Source organism: Arvicanthis niloticus, chromosome 5 (assembly GCF_011762505.2).
Source record: "Arvicanthis niloticus isolate mArvNil1 chromosome 5, mArvNil1.pat.X, whole genome shotgun sequence".
NCBI lineage: Eukaryota > Metazoa > Chordata > Mammalia > Rodentia > Muridae > Arvicanthis > Arvicanthis niloticus.
Window position 1 is genome coordinate 100,833,374 of NC_047662.1, and position 17,068 is coordinate 100,850,441.

Sequence of the window (17,068 nt, forward strand, 5' to 3'; positions counted from 1 at the left end):
CCAGTCTTGAACTTGGGTTCGTCTTGCCTCTGCCTCCTAAATTTCTCATATTACAGGTCTGCACCATGAGGCCTAACTGGATCACTGTCTCCTGTAGACACCAGGAAGGAGAGACTAATTGATAAACATTTTTTATTACAAGGGGATAAAACGCCCCCTACATAACAGCAAAACTTGCTGGGTAGATCGCCCCTCTCTCTGAGTAAAGACAGTCACCCATAGCTTGAGGCTGCATCCTGGAGACAGACTGTGGCCTTCAAGTGAAAACACCAGTAACAGCTTCTTCAGAACCTTTTGGAAAGCCATAAACGAGACAGTGACTAATCAGACCACTCCCACCCCATCCCACCCCTGCCAGAGGTGCAAACCCTGGCTACCTTGATGCCTTTAAAAGTTCAAAGTTCCCATTAGCCCCTAGAAAATGAACTTGGGAGTCACTGAACCCCTTTACTTGTTCTTGGTTGTGTTGATTAAAGCCTGTTTCTCTACCCTTTGTCCTCAGACTCCTGTAACATCATTTTAATTTTTTTTTGTGTGTGTGTATGTGTGTGTGTGTATCGGTTGTACTGGAGGAGGCCAGAAGAGGATGTCAGATCCCCTGAGACTCGAGTTATAGACAGTTGTGAGCTGCCATGTGGGTGCTAGGACTTGAACCTGGGTCTTCTGAGGAATGGCCAGGGCTCCTAACCACTGAGCCATCTCTCCAGCCCCTGGTAATAATATTTTTGTTTAAATGTGTTGGGTAACTTGTTCTCTAGCTTAGTTTAGTTAGAAAGAGGTTAGAAGATCTGGTCTAAACTTACAGCGTTTACAGGAATGACCCTCCACACCTCTCTGTGAACATTTCCAGAGGTGGAGACTTTATTGCTTGAGGAAGCACTTCCATTTTTTTGTAATCATAGAGCTTAGGAGATTTTGAACCAAATCTGCCTTCTTGTTATTTTTCTTCTGTTCTGCTGGCTGAGCTACACCCACAGTCTTCTCCTTTCCTCCTATGTAACTACCGGGAGGTGCCGAGGAGCCGATCCTAGAAAGAGCATCTCCTCAACGGTTTTCTGTTTTTTTTGTTTGTTTGTTTTTTTTTTTTTTTTTTTAAACTTCACTCTGTGCTCAAGCACATGCGTGTGCACAGGTGGAGGTCAGAGAATGACGTGAGAGAGTCAAGCCAGTTCTCTATTTCCTTTCTCTGTTTTGGTTTTTGAGACAGGGTTTCTCTGTGTAGCCTCTGCTGCCCTGGAACTCAATCTGTAGACCTGGCTGGCCTTGAACTCAGAAATCCACCTGCCTCTGCCTCCTGAGTGCTGGAATTAAAGGCGTGCACCACTACCCCACCACCACCTGGCTGGTGGAGTCAGTTCTGTACTTCCATCACATATGGGTTCCAGAGATCATTGTGATGTTTGGTGGGAGGTGCTGTCACCGGATGAGCTGTTGTCTCAGGTACTTTTTAATGCTGTGATAAAGACCATGACCAGAAGCAACTGATTACTGTCAAGCACTGAGTGAAGCCAAGGCAGGAACTCCCCCAGAGCAGGAACCAGGAGGCAGGAACTGAAGAGGGGATCAGGAAGTCTGCTTACTGGGTTGTTCAGCCTTCTTATACAACCCAGGACCACCCTGCCGGGAGTGGCACTGCCCCTCAGTGGGCTGGGCTCTCCCACATCAATCATTAATCAAGAAAATGCCCCACCAACTTGCCTACAGGCCAATCAAATGGTGGAATTGCTCAGCTTCTGATTCCCTCTTCCCAGATGTGTCAAGTCAATAAAATGGAGCCAGCATAGTTATTTCGTGAGCCCTTGATCAGAATCCCTCCTAAAGAGTGGTTCTGAGACACGAATGGGATTCCATTCCCACACTCTGATTAGGAACAAAGACAACAGACAAAAGGCCTTTGCAGGAATAGACTACATAAAGGGGGTTTATATTAAAAGGACAATTGAGCAAACTGGAGGCCCAATAGAATGGGAGTGTCAGGCCTGTGGCTGGGGTATGGAGCGCCTGCAGTGCAGGCCTTCATGCTCCTGCCCCGCCTGTCTCTGTCCCTTGAGGCAGGAGCTTTCTCCATCTCTGATTCTGTGTTTCTGTACATCTTACTTCCCAGTTTACAAACCTTCTCCCCACCCCCCACCCCCCACCCCAACCCCTTACCCCTGCCTTCACCAAAAGTCGCCTGCTTCCTCACAACAGCTTCCTGTTTCCTCCTTTGCCTATGGCCTCAGTTGCACATTCGATGATAGAAATGGTGTGCACACATGGTTTTTCAAAGTTAAGGTAGAGCCTGGCAGTGTGCCACCCTCCTTCAATCCCAGCGTTGGAGGCAGAAGCAGGTGGATGTCTGTGATGAGACTGTCCCTTCCATATCCACTTTGACAACTCCAAACTATAGGCCAAGAGTTAACCCAGCTCTGCTGGTCTCCAGCAGAGAAAATTCCCTGCTGACAATTCTGGAGGACAGCCTCAGTCAAGGTTGTCTGGAAGAAAGCTGATCTTAGAAGCTTGCTTTCAGTAAGAACCAGTACTTTGGCTGGGTCTCCATGACTTCCCCCTAAACGACCGAATTTCTCAAACTTTGTAATGAGGAGAATGCAAACAAACCCGAGGGCAGAAGGACCCACCAGCAGAGATGGGTGAATCTCTGCCAGAAAATTATGTGTTTGGAAGCTCAAACACAAAATATTTCCTTGAACTACAGAATGTGATCGCAAAGCTAACAATTTCCATAGATAAAACAATAGAGTGTCTTTGCTAAAATTCCCTAAACAAGCTGAGGAAATTAAAAAGACCTATTTCAAAGCATGAGACAAAAATATAGACATGCAAATTCTGTGGTGAATGATGGGATTGGAACAGGAACCAGGAAAGTCGCCATGCAAAGGCTGTGGGTTCCCCGAGAAAAAGGAACACAAAGATTATAAAAATGATAGCTGATGTTTCTCTGGGCTGAACCTCCAGACTAGGTTGTTAGGAAAAGAAACATACTCAGCCGGGTACAAGTAAAAAGAATATCTCAGAACTCGAAGTCTTATACCCTTGCAGCTAGCAAGCAGGTTCCAGTTCACCAAGATTGAATGTGGGCCAATGAAAGAAACGGCCTCTAACAGGGACCCAGCCAAGGACAGATAAAAGATCTGTAAAGGCCTCGTCACAAAGTATCCCATCTGAGAAGTGGGTTTAAGAAAACAGGCTAAACAAACAGAAGACGGATCAGAACAGAGATGTCAAGACAGAAGATAGAAAGAGAGCAGAGGAGGAAGCCAACCATGACCTATATATTTGTACCTAAATCTATTTATAATGTGTAATACACGTGCTAAGTAAGAACTCAAGACAGATGGCACTCACTGTGGGGGCAATTCTAACAAATGATCTCAATTAAACACTAGCATCAGGTGGCAGGAATTATGGGAAGAAAACCACACCCCAGATGTGTAAGAGAGGAGGGGGTGAGGAACAGAGAAAAGTGGAAAGGGAACATGATTTAAAGGTCCCATTTGATTGGGATGGGAGGATAATCAATCGTAACATTGTGGGATTGGTTGTATCTTTATGTACTAGAAGAGCTCCTGTGGGTCTGACGGCACAGACCAAGATTGAAATTATCTGAAGGATTTTTGTTGTTGCTGTTTTTTTTTTTTTTTTTTTTTTTTTTTTTTGAGACAAAGTCTTGGTATGTATCTCTCGCTGCCCTTGAACTCTCCGTTTCTGTGCCTCGGCCTTATGAGTACTAGGGACGAGAGAAAACAATTGCTGCAGAGAAGCAAACACATAGAACCCGAGAGCAAACGCAAGCAAACGGAATTCTGCTGCTACAAGACTGGTTCCATAAATCAAAGTCAGATAAATATTTACCTAAGAGAAACACACAGCAAAGTGATACAGTTTCCAAATAAAGATATGGGGGAGAGATACAAGAAAGAAAAACAACAAAAGCAGATGTCTGCTGCTTTCAAGCCAGTAGAATTCAGTCTATAGCCCAGGCTTAAGGGGTCAGGGCAGGGCTGAACCTAGGTTCTCCACAAGAACAAGTGCTCTTAACCACTGAACCAACTTATTGCCACCTTTTCTATTAAAAAATTTATTGCAATTATTTATTTATTTTGGAGGGAGGACTGTGCATGTGGAGGTCGGAGGATAACTTTTGGTGATTGGTTCTCTCCTACCATGTGTATACTGGGGAACTGAACTCAGGTCTTTAGGCTTGTCAGCAAGTGCAAGGACAAGAAATAGTTTTAAGATATCAGTTTTCCAAATTTGAAGAGTGTAGTTAACATAATTCCAACCTTAAATCCCAATCTTAGAGAAAGGGCAAGGAAACGTTTGAAAAACGTTTGAAAAATTGACTGAGGACTGGGTAAAGTACTTGTTGTGCAAGTCTGAGGGCCTGAGTTCGAATCCTCAGACGGAATGTGAAGTGACAACAAGTATCTATAACCCCAGGGCTCCCACAGATAGATGGGAGGTTGTGGTTCATGCACAGCCACACTCACACATACAAACATGTGCACAAACAAAGACTATTTTTTTAAAAATTTACTGAGGGAGGCCTAGGGATGCATTTCAGTGGTAGAGTGCCGGCCTAACACGCAGGAAAACTCTGGGTTCAATACCAAGCACCATAAAAAATAGTAAGAAAAGTTTCTCAAATATCAGTTTTTGTGTAAACTTTTTCTTGGGAAATGTAAACAAATTTCTACTCAATGGGGCATCAATTACAAACCAAAGTACAAACTTACAGATATTCGAGTTGGGGAACTAAAGAGTTGCTAGAGCATGAGTCGGGGTGAAGGAGTGACCCCAAAGTAGCCACTCCATTGAAAAGTCTCAACCCTGTAGTTGACTCCACTTCTGTGGACTGTCTGTGCTGTGTAGACTTCATTACCTCCAGAGAGCAGCTTGTACAGAATTACCCACAGCTGGGATGGAGATGTAGGCCCGGCTGGGATTCAGAGTAGGGTTCAGTGAGCTGCTCCACTTCTTTCTTCCATGGAGGGTGTCAACAGGCTCCATCCTGAGAGTCTCTTGCAAGTAGTAGTTGAAACTGAAAAAAAAAAAAAAAAACCCATGCAATGACTTCAGCGATGGTGTCTCAACATCGCACTCTGTCTGGTGGTCACCTCTCCTGGTTAGTTTTGCTGTCAACTCCACATAGCCTAGAGTCATCTGAGGGAGTCTCAACTGAGAAATTCCCAGATCAGGTTGGTCTAGAGCCACGTCTGTGACAGATTATCTTGACTGATGAATGACGTGAGCGGGGCCAGCCCACTGTGGGCAGCAGCATCCCTAGGCTGGTATAATCAGCCAGGTGAGCGTTAGCACTACAGTGAGTGGGCTGGTAAGCAGCATTCCCCCATGGTTTCCTCTTCAGTTCCTAACTGAGCAAGTTTCTTCCCTGACTTTCTGCTATAGCTTCCTTATAACTCTTTCTTGTGTACTACTTCCAGAGGCTGAAAGATACAAGATACTCTCTGGTCCATCAGCCATTCTTGGATTTCTCTACCCCCTTGACAAATGGAAGTCACCAAGGAGGCATGCTGCTCCACAACACACAGAAAAGGATAGCCCCACTGGGATAGCCCTCACAGACTTTCACTAAGACTGTCCCTCTGGGAAGAGAATTCAGCTTCTGTTGCATTTCTTATTACCTCTAAATGAGGCATGCATGTATTGCTTGCTACAGCAGGGAGGCATGCCATTCCATAGCACTTGAAGATGGCCACCTCAGGATTCCCTTGACAGTTGAGCTTCAGTTACACGTCTCATCACCTAGCGCAGAGACAAAGTCACTGATCTCCCCAAGCTCATCCTGAAGCACCAAGTGATTCTTGAACTTTTCCAGGGGTATATATAAATTAATGTGTGCTGCCCACACACAGGGTACGATTCTACTGATATCCAAGTCCATGAAGCAGCAAGTTCATTTGACTTACAGAGTTTGGGTGAAGAGTTACTTACAAAAAGCATGGGTGACCTCAAAGCAGTCATGCTGCTGAAACATCTCAACCCAGCATGGATAACAGCTTCCTCATAGCATTAAGGGTGGAGCCCCCTTCAGTTAGCCATGTGTATGCTAGTATCTCTGAGAGTCACTGCAGTGGGTTCACTTACACACATCTGGGATGCAAGTGAAAGAAAGAGTGGCTGGGCCCTCAGATGAGGGTCTCATGGCCTCTCTAAGTCAACAGGCCTGATCCTGAGAGTTTCTTGCAAGTAGGCACAGCTGCCCTGATAAGATGGTCACCTCTGCTACGATAGGAGAGCAGATTCTCCGGCACGCTGCAGTCTATAAGGCAAGGTAAAGGGCAGAGATTAACCCATGGGATGAAAGGAAGAAGCCCAAAGTTTGTGAGTGTCCATGAAAAAGCTGATGGTTTCAGTGGCAAGACATGGAAACTGTATTGGTGCCGCCGCCATCATTAGTGAGTGCCATGCAGGGCTTGTGTTAGCAGTGGAGCATGCTGGGTAAAAACAGAGCATTTTCTGCAATCTGAGAGGCGGACTCAGGCTCGGTCTGCCCCCATGGGTCCTTGTTCATCCTTACTCTCTACCATTTTTTCCCATCCCCACTGCAGATTCTAAGCTTCAGCACCGGATGGAGACCTGTGTGTGTGCAGGAGTGGTGTCTACAGAATCAGGTTCCATGTAATACATGTAAGATATTTATTAGGCAATTTTGTCCTGTGTGACTACCACAGGCTACACTGATGGCAGTGCCTTCTATACTTCTGGCTACACGACAGAGCCTTTTGTCCCCAGTCTACAAACCTCTATACCATGTTTCTAGGGGAAATACTGTAGGCAACTCTAACATAATGGTCTTTATCAAACAGAAAGTATTAGATTTAGTGAAAACGTTAGGGTTCTTTGGAAAGTCGGTTGGATGGTGTTTTGCTGGGGCAAACATGTGAAGGAATGTTTCTCTGAAGCAGACACAGGAGAGGATGTTCTGCTAAGGCAAGCACGTGAAAGGACACAGGATGAAGGATGCTTTGCTAATGACACACATGTATTGGTCTGCCTTACATTTTGAAGTTGAGCTGCATTTGTTGGGATACCATAGAGAGAAATGCACCAAAAGCTTCTTCTGGTGTGCTGAAGTTTGTTGTAGCTTCCAAGGACTCGGGCTGATTGGATGCAGGTGCTGAGGCAAGACCCGTGCTGAGGCAAGGCACATGGAGGACATGTGATGTTTGAAGGGTATAAATAGGACTTCACAGAGTGATAAAGACAGAGCTTGCTGGTACAGCTAGCTGTGTGATGCTTGTGGGTTTCGAGTTTTCACTGAGAGAAGGGTCTTTGCTTCCCTGAGAGAGGCACAGCTGAGAACTTCTCCTGGTCTTCCTGTTGGTCCCTCCTGCTGACTTGAGCTGAGGCTGAGGCCTGTCTGTTTCTGCTAGGTCCTGTCACCATTGTTGCTAACTCGAGGTCGTGTCACTGCTGTTGCTAACCCAACTCTACCGAACTGGACTGCTGGTGTATCCGTGAAGTGTTTGTGAGTGGATGGAGCTGCCGCTGCCTGCTAACCTGTAAACTTAATTGTCGATCTCCAAACAACACAGACGGGAGCTGCTCCAAAGAACCTTTCTAAACAGGTTCACTTCCCCCATATCCTTTCTTTTCCACTACCTCTGGTGGGTGGTAGGTTACAAGGGAGGTTAAAGCATTTAAGAACTACCATTAAAAACAGGATTTGAAAAAAATTAAAGTTATAATTAGACACTAGGATTTTTTTTAAAGCTCCATTATAATCTTGTGATACTGTGTATTCTCTCTGTTGGTAACCAGAAACTGGTTGTGAAGAGGTGTGAGTGTGGAAAGACATGCCTGCAGTCTCAGCACTTGGAAGATTAAGGCAGAATGATCATGGTGAGTTCAAGACCAGCCCAAGCTTCAGAGTGAGACCTTGTCTCAAAGTCAAGTCGAATCAAGTCACACAAACAGAAGAAACCCAAGCCAGCCCATATTGTTCTACATAGTGTAACTGTGTACATGTGTAGATGAACACACACATCCTAATGGCTGTACTTCTGTTATTGGGCCTAGACCGACTGACATACTAGATGTAACACAGAGGGGTGTTTATTGTATTATTTTTTCAACTTTTACTTTAGGCTTAAGTTTTTTCAAGGTGAAATTTATGTGCAAAGGATTTTGTTATAACTTTAACAGAGCAAATTCAACTTTGCTATTTTCTATGTAAAAACATATAGAAATTCACTAGGAGTCCAGATGTGCAATTTAACCTAGAGAGAGTATCCACTTTATATCCAGGGTGGAGGCAGGCTGAAAACTACCGGGAAGGTCTGAGAGCCACTGTGGAATGTGTGCCCTCACCTAGGGAGGAAGCCCTGGTGGGTTCCTGTACCAGTTTCCATGCCCTGGCAGTATCTGACACCTTCACACTTGGCTCAGAAATTAAGTTTATGCAGTCATCGCCTCTCACGTCAGTTTCTTTAAAAAGAAGGAGGAAGAAAAATAAAACATACAATAAGAGGCCAGTAAAACGTAAGATCCCCACCGTGCAGTTGCTTCTAAAGCTGAGCTGAGGTTCTTCATTTTCATCTTCTGCCGTCTGTTCTGGACTCCATTAAGCAGAACTTAATGGACAGAGTTTGCCTGCTGTAACCCAGACTTGATCTGTGAGGGTCCTGAGCCCTCACTACTGGGCCTTTTCCCAGCTGCGGGTCAAGGAGCACAGGGCACCAAGAGCCACTGGAACACCCTTACTGTGGGCTCCTGTTCTGTGTCTGTCTTCTCCAGATGACATTTAGGGCCAAGCACCCCTGCCAGTCCCCTCACCCATCTCAAAGTAGGAGTCACGAGTCAGGCACAGTTGCCATAAGTATGGGCTCTACTCTGTGGGTCAGCAGAGACTCCCTGGTGCAGGCCACCACTCCTGTGTGGTGATCTCCATGGTTTCCCCTGAAGTGTCCGAGCATGTCTCACTGGATGAGCTCATACCAGTGCTGACTTCTGGACTGTGTGGCTGGTCATAGAGCACTCAGTTGCTTCTGTCAACCAGCTGGAGCTGAGGGAATGAGGGGGTCACAAACCACAATGTTGGGGTCGGTCCAGGGCTGCCTCATTGGCAGAGTTTTGCTCCCTTAGAAGAGCTGTGATGCCAGGGTTAGAAATAGATAACAGGGCCAGAGGCTTGGGGACAGCCTTCTGTCTCAAGCTCCTCTAGTCCACTCGTTGGTTTATAACAAGTTGACAACAAGCAATGGAGCCCACCTTCTGAATTTCCAACCTAAGGAGGGTAGGCTTGTTAAGACTGGAGCAAGTGTGAAATGCCTACTAACCCTTTCTCTCCTTAAATGAGACAGACTCTCACTATCTCAACCTGTGGGTCACAACCATTGGGAAACATTTCCAGTTCCATCAGAAACTGAGACACTGCTCAGTAGCAAAATTACAGTTAAGTAGCAGTAAAAACACTTTTATGGTCGGGGGTCACCTTGAGGCACTGTATTAAAGGGTCACAGCATTAGGAAGGTTGAGAACCACTGCACTATGTAGTCCTATTCTGGAGCTTACTTAGTAGACTCTACCACACTTTAACTCACAAAGACTCACCTGCCTCTGCCTCCCAAGTGTGGGGATTAATGGTGTGTACCACTATGACCAGTCTCTTGAACTTTGGTGCATAAATTACTGTTAACCCTAAATTCCTTTTATCCCTGGGTCTGTAATTGAGTTTTGAGGCCCCAGTTTCATTTTGCTTTACATGTCCTTGTGTTTCCTTCTGACATGTCATTCTGGGCTTTGGGTCATTATTTCGTACCACTGTGATGTCTGAGTTTCTTCTTTGTCTTCCCTTCTCCTCCCCTCCTTCCCCTTCTTCAGTTGCTATGTGGTCTTGGCTGATCAGTAAGTTCCTGCGTAGGTCACACTGTTTACCAGTCTGCCTGCCTGTACTTCCCAAGTGCTGGGATTCCAGACATATGCCAATGTTTGGATATTGAGTTAGCCTTTCCATGAACAGTGTTTGTTCTTCTTTTCAAATCAGTGTCATCTGAGTAAATCAGATGTGTTGTGTCTTCTGTGTAGCTGTTTCAGACATGATCTACCAGCAGTCTTGAGGTTCAGAGATCAAGCCACAAGTCCTTTTCATGATGCTACCTGATGCCCACTGTTGTCCTCCTGGCTCTGAAGCTATTGTGACAGGTCTTATTTATGTATTTACTTAGGAAGAGACCTAGCTAAACCATTAATCCCAGCACTTGGGAGGCAGAGGCAAACAGATCAGTATGAGTTTGAGGTCAGCCTGGTCTACACAGTGAGTTCCAGGACAGTCAAAGCTACAGAGTGAGAGCCTGTCTTAAGCAGAAGGAGGAGAGGAGGGAGGGAAAAGAAGGAAGGAAGGAAGGAAGGAAGGAAGGAAGGAAAGAGAGAGAGAGGTTGATCTCAGGTCTTGTGTAGCTCATGCTGGCCTCTGGGAAACCCTAACCTACTGACACTGACAGAGGACACCCATAAATGTTCCTACACAAATCCCCCCGCCTATGAACATATGTAACTTTGCCTGACAAAATGTAGATATGCTTAAAAAAGAAAAAAGGAGCTGGGCATAGTGGTGCTCACCTTTATCCCAGCACTCAGGAGGTAGAGACAGGTGAATCTCTGTGAGTTCAAGGCCAACCTGGTCTATGGAGGCATATTTTTGTTTTTTGGCTATTTCATTGAGTTTCTATATCTACCACCTTCTCCACCCCAATTCCTTCTGATCCCCCAAAACTAGGTAGGTGAGAAAGATTAGAGGGGAAAGAAAAGGGGGCATAGATCTCTTTAGACTGCTTCCTACTGACTAGGGGCATGGAGTTCCTGGGGGCAAGTCCAATCTTTGTAGGCATATATTCTCCACAACCTACTTTAATAGGGATTTAACCTCTCCTCTACCTCTAGCCTACCACCCACCAGAGGTAGTGAAAAAGAAAGGGTATTAGGCTACAGGGGAAGTGGACCTGCTTAGAAATAGTCCTTTTGGGTGATTCCAATCTTTATTGATCTCAGTCCACTAGCAAATGTAGGACCATGATAGGATGGCTAGTTTTGGTCGAAGTGCTGGCTAGAAAGCCGGGAGACCCAACAGGTGTCCATTGCCTGTAAGGTATGGGCATCTATTCTGCCGTGTTCCCAGAATCCAGGCTCCTAACACGTGGCCTGCACTGTTCAGCGTTCAGGGCAATGCAGCCTCGCCCAAAGAGCACAAGTAGAGGGCCTCACTACAGGCCTCAGGCCCTAGAGAGATTTACATACTAATGAGAGGCCTGAAGGCCAGAGGGCAGAGCCAATTAAGCATTCTTCCCCAGCCCCTCCCCCTCTCTCCCTCCCTATTTAACTCAGGTCTTCCCTGAGTTTGGGGGGGGGGGGGTTGGGGGGCATGCACATCTAGATTCAACCATCATCATGATGCCAATAAAGCCATTTTGGAAACCCATGGGACTTGTCACTGGGTCTGTGCCGTGAGGAACCATGGAGAAGGCCTACGTCACCACAAGCAAAGCTCAGCAACTCAGTGTAAGACGAACCAATCCGTGCATGTTGTCAGTGGAAACCAGTGAGGTGTGGAGCAAGGCAAACTTGCTCCAGCTCCCACCGTCTGCGGGGTCATATTTCATATTTTTATTCTTTCTAAGCATCATGCGTCCTTCCAAGTGTCTGCTATAACAAAGCATTCTCTCACCTGTGTGCCCAGCAAAACATCATTTGACATAACTGACTTTCCACAGAAACCCGGAGTTCCCACTTCAGTGTCAGAATATCGTCAAACCAGCAATTCAGAAACCAGAGAACCAGCAAACACAACAGCAGGAACCAGCAGCAGCCGGGGTGGCAGCAGCAACTGCAGCCTCTCAGGGCTCTTGCATTTATAGCCTCTCAAAAGTCCCCAGAATTCCAAATGTAAACTATCTGCACCTGGAAAAAAAAATCATCCCCTCCTAGAGCAGGAGACAATCACAGTTAGCAGCTAAACCCAATCTGAAGCAGCCCCATATCCCACACTTGGGATTAAAACAAAAACATAATCACATAATGTAACTGGGCTTTTAAAGAAACCAAAATTATCACTACCTTTCTCCCCTTTAGTCCAATAAATGGCCTTGTCCCCAATATCAATCAACTATAAACAATAAAAACAATTATGAGAACTATCAGATAAGAATTATCTTTACAATGTCCAGTCCATTTGTATTTGGCAAACTTGGAGAAAGTATTCTACTCCCTATCCTATCCTGGGAACTCCAAAGTTCTGTACCTAAATAACTTTCTTATCAGAACTTCCATTTATGAACCTAAAAACATCTTTCAGACCTTAAAACATTTTCACAGACCCTAAACAACTCAAGCTTTTATGTCTTTAATCTTTAATAAGGAAAGCAGTAAGACTGTAACTATCTAGTCTTCAGCCCCGTCCGAGACTTGAGAAGGTCACTATTACCTGAGTGCACAACAGAAGCTTCCAAATCTATCAAATAGTTTAGATAGGGTAGTATGGACAGAGGCTGCTGGCTGCCTGGTCAGTCATCCCAGGTTCCTCTGTGTCAGTGGGGCATCCAATCTTTGGCCGGTAGGCCCAGAATATGTGACGGACTTATCTGTGAAGCAGGAGTTTTGAAGAATTGGCATATCTTGTCTTGGCAAAGTTGGCAGTTGACTTTCCAGTGTCCTGCTTATCCACAGTTTGGACAGTGTGCTGTCAGCAGTAAGGGGTGATATTTTATTTTATTTTTAGTATGTATGTATGTATGTATGTATGTATGTATGTATGTATGTATTTTTGCCTAGTGGCCATTTTTGCTACAATTAAAGCAAAGTCCAGCTGGAGGTTCCTCAATGCCCATCATCTTCTCTGAAGTAGATTGGGGTGCTGCCAGGAGCTTCTGTGACTCTCTGACAGAAAAGCCTTTTATTATTAAAACATCTTTAATGGAATATTCTGTAGATCTCTAAAGTGTTTGAGGACCATCTATCTACTTAAAGTATATCTGAAAAGACAAAAGCTGCTTGTTTCTTGCTATTTACTTTCTGCTAAACCTTGAAAACATATACATTAGGCTAAATAAAACTTATTTCTGTAATTAACTAAACTAGTAGCTAACAAGACTAAGTTTGATTACTTACAGGTGACCAATTCTTAATTACCCCACGCAGTCTTCAGTAGTATCTTTCACAGGAACCCCCTTCCCCACGGACCTGCACTCAGTACCCTTTGCCACAATGCATGCATAGATGCTCTCTCTGGTTTATATCTCAGGAAACCATTGCCACCAGAAATGGCTTGTTCTCTCCTCTGGCGGAAAGTACTGACTTTTTCACAATTACCACACTGAGCGGCTTGGTCACAGTTTCTTTATAAATGGCTGAATTCCCTGCAATTAAAGAGCCGGGTTTTTGATATCTGAGCCCCCTAGCTATAGCTTGTCCTATGGCACTGACATGATAGCTCATGAGAGACAATACAAGTCATGTCCCTTATCCACTGGTCCACTGGCGCTGCTCTTACCTTTAATGGTCTAATAACTCTTTTACACTTGTTATTTGCATTCCCAAACACCAAGATCTCTATCAGCACCTGTCTCACCTCAGAATCTGATATGGCTTTATTTACACCTTTGTTTACATCTTTGCAAGAAATCTGTGAAGGCTTTTTCTGGCCTTGCACAATCTTAGTGAACAAGGTGGATCCTTTCCCAGGCTCCTCAACCTTCTCCCAAACTCTTTTTTTTTTTGGGGGGGGGGGTTGAGACAGGGTTTCTCTGTGTAGCCCTGGCTGTCCTGGAACTCACTCTGTAGACCAGGTTGGCCTTGAACTCAGAAATCTACCTGCCTCTGCCTCCCAAGTGCTGTGATTAACAGCATGCACTACCATTGCCCAGCTCTCCCAAGCTCTTAAAGCTGCCAGGTGGCATTGCCATATAGTGATATCGGCAAGTTGAATCCATCCTAGTAGGGCAGAGCACTGCCCTTCATCAAGCAGTTGATCTTTGCATCCATTCCCCTTCTCTGTTTCTTTGTTCAATATTCTTGGCTTCCTTCTACATTAAACACTGTAGCTGCTGACCAGACTCTAGCACAGCTGTTTCCAAACCTTTCCATGTTGGGGGAATAACTCTATTTTGGGTAGCCCAGTTACTTAAGATTTGTTTAACATAGGGAAATGCATTCCATAGGAAGTAATAGCCACTTTAAAATGCCTCAGATCTATCATTTCTATAGGCTGACACATTATCATCATAGTTATGATCAGCAACGTTGGAAGACATGTGCTGCACAATTCCTGGGAAAACTGATGGTGACTTCGTAACCCCAGGCCCTTCCTCTGGCAGCACACTTGGCTCAAGATTAACCCTTTCTCTTGAAACAGGCTGGCTTTTTTTTCATTTTTTGTTTTTCCCCTGTCATCCTACACAGCCTCCTATTCCTCCTGGCTCCCCCTCATCCCGGAGGCTGTGGGAACTTGAAACACACACTGTGCCATGCAGGGCAGGGCTGAGATCTGCCTTCTAGCCCAGTTTGTTTCCCTCTTTCATCCTGCAAGAAGCTCCAACTCTCGGTCATCAGGTCTGAACCTTTTTGTTCCCCTTTTTCTGGCCCCACTCATCTCCCAAGCACTTCCACTTGTACCCATGACCTCTCTCGTCTCACGGCCAATTCTGCAACCCTCTCAAAAGGGAGAGAACAGAGCGACCATTCCGGGTTTCCCATTTCATCCAGTTTTTGTTTCTCAGACCCTCTACAGCGTTAGAACCCAAGTCTCCCGTCCTGCCCAGCTCTGCTGTGGGCGCCATTGGCAGTTGAACTTTTTTGTGCTACATTATTATTTTGGTTTTTCTTTTTTTCTTTCTTTCTTTTTTTTTTTTTTTGGTTTTTCGAGACAGGGTTTCTCTGTGTAGCCCTTGCTGTCCTGGAACTCACTCTGTAGACCAGGCTGGCCTCGAACTCAGAAATCTGCCTGCCTCTGCCTCCCAAGTGCTGGGATTAAAGGCGTGCGCCACCACTGCCCGGCACTTTATTGGGTTTTTATATCTTTCATCCTTCTCCACTCCAGTGCTTTCCAACCCCTGACACTAGGTAGGCGAGGAGGAAGAATAGAGGGGAAGAGGGCCTAGACCTCTTTACACTAGTTTCTGCTGACTAGGGGCATCGGGTTCCTACTGAAATCGTCATTGGCAAGTTATCTCCAACCAGCAAACCAGCAATCCAGTAAATGCAATAGCAGGAATTAGCAGGGCAGTGGGGGGGAGGGGAGCAGTAGGAGTAGCAGCAGGGGTAGCAGCAGGGGAGCAGCAGGGGAGCAGCAGGGGGAGCAGCAGGGGAGCAGCAGGGGAGCAGCAGGGGAGCAGCAGGGGAGCAGCAGGGGAGCAGCTGCCCCTGACCCTCTCAGGGCTCTCACACTAATACCTTCTCCAGAGTCCCCAGAATTCCAAACATAAACTCTGCAGCTGCCAAAAATCATGCCCCTCCTAGAGCACTAGACAAATCATAGTGTCTGTGGACAGTCAGAGGCAGCCCCTGTCTTGAAAAAAAAATCACACCCCAACATTAAGTCAGGAGGATGACAAGTTCAAAGTCAGCCTGGTGTCTGCAGGGCTGCCTAATTTGCAGGAGCTCAAGAAGAACATCATGTCCTGGTTTTACTGGTTTCTGGAAGCTCCCAGACTTCTTGGCTCACCAAGCCCCTTCCCTTCAAAATCAAGTTGAGCTCTTGCATCTCATGTCTCTGACCCTTCCTCCTCCTGGAATGTCTTTCTTCTCTTCTCTGGGAAAAGCCCTTCCTTTGAGGTCCCTTGAAATTAAAGTGGGATGACAGGAATAGAAAGAATGCTCGCCCAACTAGAGGGCCTTCACTTGAGTGCGTCTGCGTTTCTTCAGGTAAAGTCACATACCCATAGACAGCTGGGATTAGTGTATGGACATTTTTGGATGTCCTTAAGTCTGCCACTGTCAGTATGTTAGGGCTTCCCAGAGGGCAGTGATGATGAAGGTATAGCTAGCTTAGAGTCTTCTTGATGGCTGCTTGGTACTTGCATGACCAAATGAAACAGATGAACCCCTTTCCACATAACAAATTCACAGCTGGGCCCCTCCCCCAGTCAGCCCACTCTCTAATAAGCAGAGGGGCAGTCAGGGAAAGGCAAGGTTTTGCCTGTGGTTCTAAGTTCTTCTGCTTCTCTCATGGTGTCCAGACATCACAGTACACTGGGCTGGAAGGATGAGGCAGACCCCGGAATGGGTGGGGTCCCAGTTCAGTTGGGAGTGCTGTGAGGGAGAGGGGGAGAAGCCTTCTCTAAGGATTTTAGTGTTACAGCTCCTTTAGACAATACTCAATGAGACAGCTCTTAGACAAACTTCAGTGAAACACCTTGTGTGCATACATGTCATTTGGCGTGAACAAGAGCTATAAATGAACCTTGGAGAGTGGGAAGGAATTTTCAGGATGAATGTAAATCATTGGCTGGAGCTTAAGGTACTGGGAACGCCTCATTTGCATAGAGAGATCCCAGGGATCCCAGGTATTTTTTGGGCAGGTTCTTATCCAGAAAGAAGTTGAACCTGGAGTTTTGTCAAGGGCTACATGAGCTTCCTCAGGTAGAGGGTGTGGGGGGCGGGGGGGTCAGGCTCCCCAAATAAGGCAGGCAGAGAAAAGGAGGTCCTGCTGGAAAAGGGAGGCCTCCATTTTATGTGGAGCTCAGATAAGCTATCTAGACATGGTAGACTAAATAAATAGCAGGATCCAATATTTGCCATTTGTCCTCATGCTATCAGATCTTGGTGATGACACTGTGGTCCTGATGCACAACTCTGATCTCTCAGTTCTTAAGGCCCCCAGTGTTTCTGACATCGGGACAGTGTGGTAGATCTGAGTCCCAGAGCTCCATTTGCATATCCTACTCTGAAAGATAATGTGCCTGCCAATACAAAAGCCTTCATGCACACCCAGGGACGGGAGACTTGTTCCCCTCACTCGTTTCCTTCTGTAAAATACAAGACCATCTAGAAATCCATGAAGGGACATAGGAGCTCTCCTGGGCATCCTCAGCCTACAGGATCTGTCACGTTTCAT

The 17,068-nt window shown here is 45.8% G+C and overlaps 1 long non-coding RNA gene across 1 annotated transcript in view; it reads right to left on the reverse strand.

The window, feature by feature from the left end:
• LOC143442468 (uncharacterized) overlaps positions 1–17,068 on the reverse strand; it is a 20,756-nt gene continuing 3,688 nt past the window's right edge. The window contains exons 2-3 of the long non-coding RNA XR_013110708.1: positions 4,883–5,041; positions 1–291 (exon numbers count right to left, since the gene is read on the reverse strand). This is a non-coding gene — a long non-coding RNA (uncharacterized LOC143442468). The remainder of the gene's footprint in view (positions 292–4,882; positions 5,042–17,068) is intronic.